A 6000-nucleotide genomic window follows, 5' to 3' on the forward strand; every position below is an offset into this window, starting at 1 on the left:
CTCCTCCACTTGATGGTAAGTCCTGGAGGGCAGAGACTGTTCATTTTTGTAGTCCTAGCATGGCATGGTGCCCAGTAAATAGTAAGTACTTACTACTGAACTGACCAGCAGAATCCACCCTGTATAGCACTCACCAGGGAGCCAGAGACAGAACCTGGCAGGAAAACGTCATATCCCAAGCTCAGAGCACGCAGCAGAGAGAACCACCTGCAGGCATGAGCAAGTGGGCACATCTCATTAGGGACAAGGACAGAGGGCTAATTGGTCATAGACCTCACGTCGACAAAGTCCTTCAAACTTTGTCTTGTGGAGTCATCTCCAAATGAAGTTATGCTAATGGTTTTATAGTCTGTTCATGTTTAAAAACATTAATATTTTAAAGGTAAATATTTAAAATATACCATGATTTCTATTTCTTTCTTTTGTTATTTCTTTACTTTTTAATATACTGGTAGCCTCAAAAAAATGGAAGTGAGATAATACCAAAGAGTTTCATCAAGGTACATCAGAATTAAATTAATAATATCAACACAGAAGAGATGAGATCAGATTTATGCAAAAATGTTTCCTGGCCCTGAGGCAGGAAGAACAGGAACATGGCAAATGGTGATCATGTAGTAAATATGCTGAGCAAAGACATGGGTGATAGAAGTCTAGTCAACGGTACTCATAAGACCAGAGGAAGAGTTTGTCCATCCAAAAGGGCGCATTCAGGATAGAAGACAGGAGACAGTATCTGAGGCAAAATAACAGGAAACCTTTTGAGCCTGCACATGGAGAGGGAAGCCTGCCCTTGCCTGCAGACCGAGCCAGTTATATGTGGAGAGCTATCACCAGAGCCTGATGCCATTAAACATTCCTGGCTTCAACCCTGCTTCTGGGAAAACTGCCTGATATACATCCTTAGTCTCCCTGACACCAACACCTGGTCCCAAATAGAAGTTACAGTTCTTGAGGAAATAGGAACACTATCGTCCTCTCAAAAACTCAGAGACTTCATGCTTATTCTGAGAGACTGAATATTCTCAGCGCCCTGTCAAAAGCAAGTGTTTGAGTCTAGAATGTGGTGACTCAAATGAAGTGAATTCACCAAGGTCGTGCCCCCCCCCGCCTGAGTAGTCAGTCAGTGTCTGCTTGCTCCCTTCCGTCCTTATGAGCAGGCTAGGAGCTAGCCAGATAGGTGGGCGTCTGCAGCACTTGACTAAAACACACAGGTGAAGAAGGATGATATGACGGGCGGGGGGGGGGGGTCTCCCCACCACACGGAAAGGCAAAGACAGATAACCCAATCACATGTCCTCGAGAGAGGAGAACTGTGGAGAGAGAATACTGTGCATTTATTTATGTTCATTCATTCATCCAACAAACAATTACTGAGTGCCCACTATAGCACGCATCCAGAATGCACTAGATGCTGCAGGTGTGAAGGTAGAGGCCTCTGCCCTCTAAGAATGCTACAATCTTTTGAAGTTATTCTTCACAGAAGCTCATAGTGACTTGAGTACGTTTAAGTCTCTGAAAATTGAGCTATAGAAAGAATGAATGATAAATTATCAATTGAACGATAAACAATACAAAGTGTTTTCAACTTTCTCAGTCTGACATCATTTCCATGGTGATTCTACCGCTAAATTGACTTTTCTTTCTAAGGAAGCCTCTGAAAACTTCACTCCACAGCCAGAACTACCATTCCTGAGCCGTCTGAGCTCTGCAGGAATGTGGGCAACCCTTGATCTCAGGGACTGACCTTCAAGGCTGCTCTGCCCCGTGTTCTCTTACCTCAGAGACTCTGTCAGGACATTGTGACGCAGGCGCAGTAGAACAATCCCAGAGCAGCTGGCCCCCTGGGCTGCTTTCACCAAGTGGTTAGTTGCCTGCCCAGTAGACACCACCACCTTCTGCCAAAGACATGTGAAAAGAATTGGAAACGTGCTATTTGGAGAGTATTCTCCTAACAGACATCTAGGAGATCTCCAGAGATCTATTTGAGCCTCACCTCTATGTAAGTGACTGTCCGATTACTGCAATTTTGACACGAACCTGAGGGAGGAAGAAATGAATAGTTCAATGAATTCTCATAACTTGAGGGCAAAATGTCTATTTTCTTTCCATCTTCTCTTTTCCTTCTGGTTTCATTTCTTGTACCTCAGCCAGAATAAGGAGGAAAGCTCAGAGAGTCAACACCTGGTTACTGAATTGTTCTTAAAAATAATTTCATTGAGAGTTTGCGTTTGAAATGAAAACAAGTTTTCTAGATTATTTTTAAATTTTGATTTTTTCAAACTGTTACCCCAGTTTTCTTCCATAAGTGACTGAGAATTGAATTTATGGAAAGATGGTCATTTTTAATTATTCAAATGGGAGAGAAGATCCAGAACACAGGACTTTTCTGTTCAAAGCTGAAAGGTTAACTGGGGGCCCCATTGTCAAGAGAGAGAGACCACAACAGTCAGACCTTCTCAAAGGGGCAACCAGAATTGCAACCTGGAATTGTGATAGACCAATCCTAAAAATATGTTTATTAGCATGTTAAGAATCTTAGAAAAATCGTCTAGGTAAATGCTGTGCTTCAGAGTGCTGTGAAGAACTAACCTCACAGCACCAAGTACCACAGAGAACAGCTTGAATGAGTGATGGGGAAACAGCTCATTTTAAGAGCTTTCGTGTAATTACAGATGAGAAATAACACACACAAAAGAAAAAGACAACAAGAGAATCTGGGAGGTTGGTATATGTGTGCTCACTACAGAATTCTTTCAACTTTGCTGTAGGTTTGAAAATTTTTAATTTAGTAATAGAATATCTGTGGGAAAAGACCACATGGGAATGGTAAATAGCAAACACTTACTTATAGAGAACATTTTAGGGACATTTATAGACACCTCTCTGAATTAAGTAGTTAGAAAAGCCTCCCTCCCCTTCCCAATTTCCATTAAAACTCAAGCTGTCACAGTTCCAAAAAATTCCTGTTGAATGCATTTATTTCTGGGAAAATAAAGACATCCACACCACCAAAGGGTGAACAGACCTCATATCCACACTGTTCTTAGCCCTAATGGGGCCTTGGTGATCCTTGAAACATGGCTCAGGTGGGGAGTCCTGGTGACATCATGGAAAGTCCGGCCCAAAGCTGAAGTGGCTTCACCCCTGAAATGCAGTTCATTGCTTCTCTGTGCTGGTTTCCCCGTTAAACAACTGGCATTGGTTTCTGGTCTCTAATCAGATTTAATATGGACTCTCTCCACCTTTTCTTTAACAAAAAGTAGCCAATAAAGTTTTTTCAAGTGAAAATTATACTGTAATTCTGCAGAAAAGTACAACCTGATGTAACTATCTGCTGAATTAATCTCCGCTCAATTAGAACTGAAAAAGAGAAAAAGAATTGAAAGGGGAAAAAAGCACTAATTAAAACACATAACAAAGGAGGTAAAGAATCTGCTAGTGATAAGATAAGTTGGGGTCCACCTCAAATAGAATTAGATTCCTTTGTGCTCTGCAACACAGTTAAAACTCTTTGCTCTGTATCTTCTTGCTTAATTAGACATACAGGACGTTTAATGGGCCTAGTGAAAGGCATACATTGGAAAAATATAAACGGTAATTGTGGAAACTAATATACAATCCTGGTAGAACAAATTATGACAAAAGATTCTGTGTATCTGTGAAATGAAGCTAGCTCTGTGTTCCCACGATAGCCTATAGCAACCCTGTTTTGCTTCTCTGCTCTAATTCACACATTCATTCAACACATATTTACCGTAATTCCATAACACATACATTCATTGGCCCCTTAATGTGATTAATCTACTTTTAATACTAAAATTTACTTTTTGTTTATGAGTTTTATATTGTAGACCTCTACTGGATATGTAATATTAATAAAGCAAGATAGTATGAACTTTCATAAAGAATTTGCATAAACAAGCCTTGCTTTATTTTTAAAATATGTATGTAGAATCTACAAATGTTCAGCTTATTAATATGAATAACATTATTGCAAATTTCACTTGCAACATCTCTTGGCTCTGATTTCTCATCGTGAAGGTCATGTCATTCTCTGAAGTGCAACGGTCACAGGATGATGCAAGAGAAAAATAAGTGCACTATTCTTGTTTTTCATTTATCCTTATTAAAAATTTATCCATGGATAATCATGAAAATGTTCTAAAGGTAGATTATGGTGATAGTTACACAACTCTGTAAATATACTAAAAATCATTGAATCGTACCCTTGAAACAAGTGAAGTTGATGATATGCAAATTATATCTCAATAAAGCTATATTAAAAACTAATCCATGAATAAAATTATTAGGAAAACAGAACTATCTGTAAAAGTCCAGCCCACACAAATGAGAGTTATTTTGAATCACCAAAATTAATAACAATATCTCAGTAAAGGTTGCTCACTGGATGAGAGGGCTGGGGGCTGGGAGCCGACTGTCAGGCGGCTGCTGCTCTGTGCTCCCTCCACAGGAAAGCAGACACAGCACAGGGAACTTATCAGAATGAGAACCTTGAATCATCTGCTCTTTAAGAGAAAATCATTTCTCAAACATCCGTATAACTATTGCGCACAGTTAATTTTGGTACATCTCACAAGAGATTGTGATGTTCCAAATAGGTCCACACCACGATTGATATAACTGCTGTTTTAAAAAATATTTAATGTTATGAAAAAATATTAATATATATTATATGCAATATATAATATATAGAGATAACATATATTTTATTATATAATTTGTAAAACTGGAAAGACATATATATACCAATACTGTCTCCAGGTATTGAGAGTGAATCTAGTAAACAGTTAATTTAACAACTGATCCTGCTTTTCGATCGTTGACAAAAAGTGTGGTGTTGTGTGTACGTGGCCAAAATTGATTTCACAGAACAATTCATATGTCTTAAGAGCAGTGCAGCCTCGACTTACTAACCAGGATAATTGGAGAGGTTGTGGGGGCTTGCAGTGTACAGATTGATAACCCCAAATCACAGCTACAACAAAACTAGTTACAATTCAGCACACACTTACCATCTACACACACAATCCAAAAGTGTCAAAATAATTCCAGGTGTTTAGAAACAAAAAACATCACACCAGAGAAGATAAAAGAGTCTGTTATGTTTTCTGCTCCTTAGCTGACCTCCCCTTTGTTCCACAGTTCAAAGGGGACAAAAGGGATAAGGCCCAGTCATGGCTGCAAATCCACTGAAGCCCTTCCCTTCCTCTCGTTTCCCTCCCTCTCTGTGGCCCTGAATCCACAGCTACACCTGCTCCCCTGGGAGACCAGCCGCTGATTGCTCTCTGGAGGAACTGTTCTCACATCAAAGAGATTCTGGAGGCCACATAAATGACTGTGCTGGGAAGGGGCATTCCTAGTCCCAGTGGCCATGGAGCATCTACAGATTAGCATACCCTCCGATATGTGGATGTTGTCACTTTTTTTTCAAAAATGTACACTTTATCACCCATTCCTAGATGAGCAAGAGTTGACTACTGCATTTCATTAAATCTAAGATCCATCTATTATGAGATGAGAAAGAAAAAAAATGCTGCTAATTTTGTAACTCAATGCTTTCTTATTACTTAATATTTTTCCACAAAATCTGTCTGTCATCCTCTGTGCCATCACCCTCTGTGCATTTCTTAAAGGAGGTCTCCACTCTAGTCTCTGGGACCTTCTTCCCGGCCTTTGACATGCATTCTGCAAGTTTTGCCCTGGAACTGTCTTAGTCTTACCAGAAGGTGTCAACGATAGGTTTTCAGGTACCCGTTAGGAACACATTTTAAATGGTAATTAAATGCAACCTGTGTAGTACAATCAATATACATACTTTAACATAAACAACCATGATTAAGTTTGCGTATGTGCAGCCACATGACAACCACCACGCGATTGCCCCACCAGTGGAGAGTGATCACAGGCACATTCCATTTCAGAGTTCTTAAGCTGAAGAAAAATATGTTTCTTAGAATGGATGAAATTTGGGAAATA

The sequence above is a fragment of the Diceros bicornis genome, chromosome 24, assembly GCF_020826845.1.
Source record: "Diceros bicornis minor isolate mBicDic1 chromosome 24, mDicBic1.mat.cur, whole genome shotgun sequence".
Taxonomy (NCBI): Eukaryota; Metazoa; Chordata; class Mammalia; order Perissodactyla; family Rhinocerotidae; genus Diceros; species Diceros bicornis.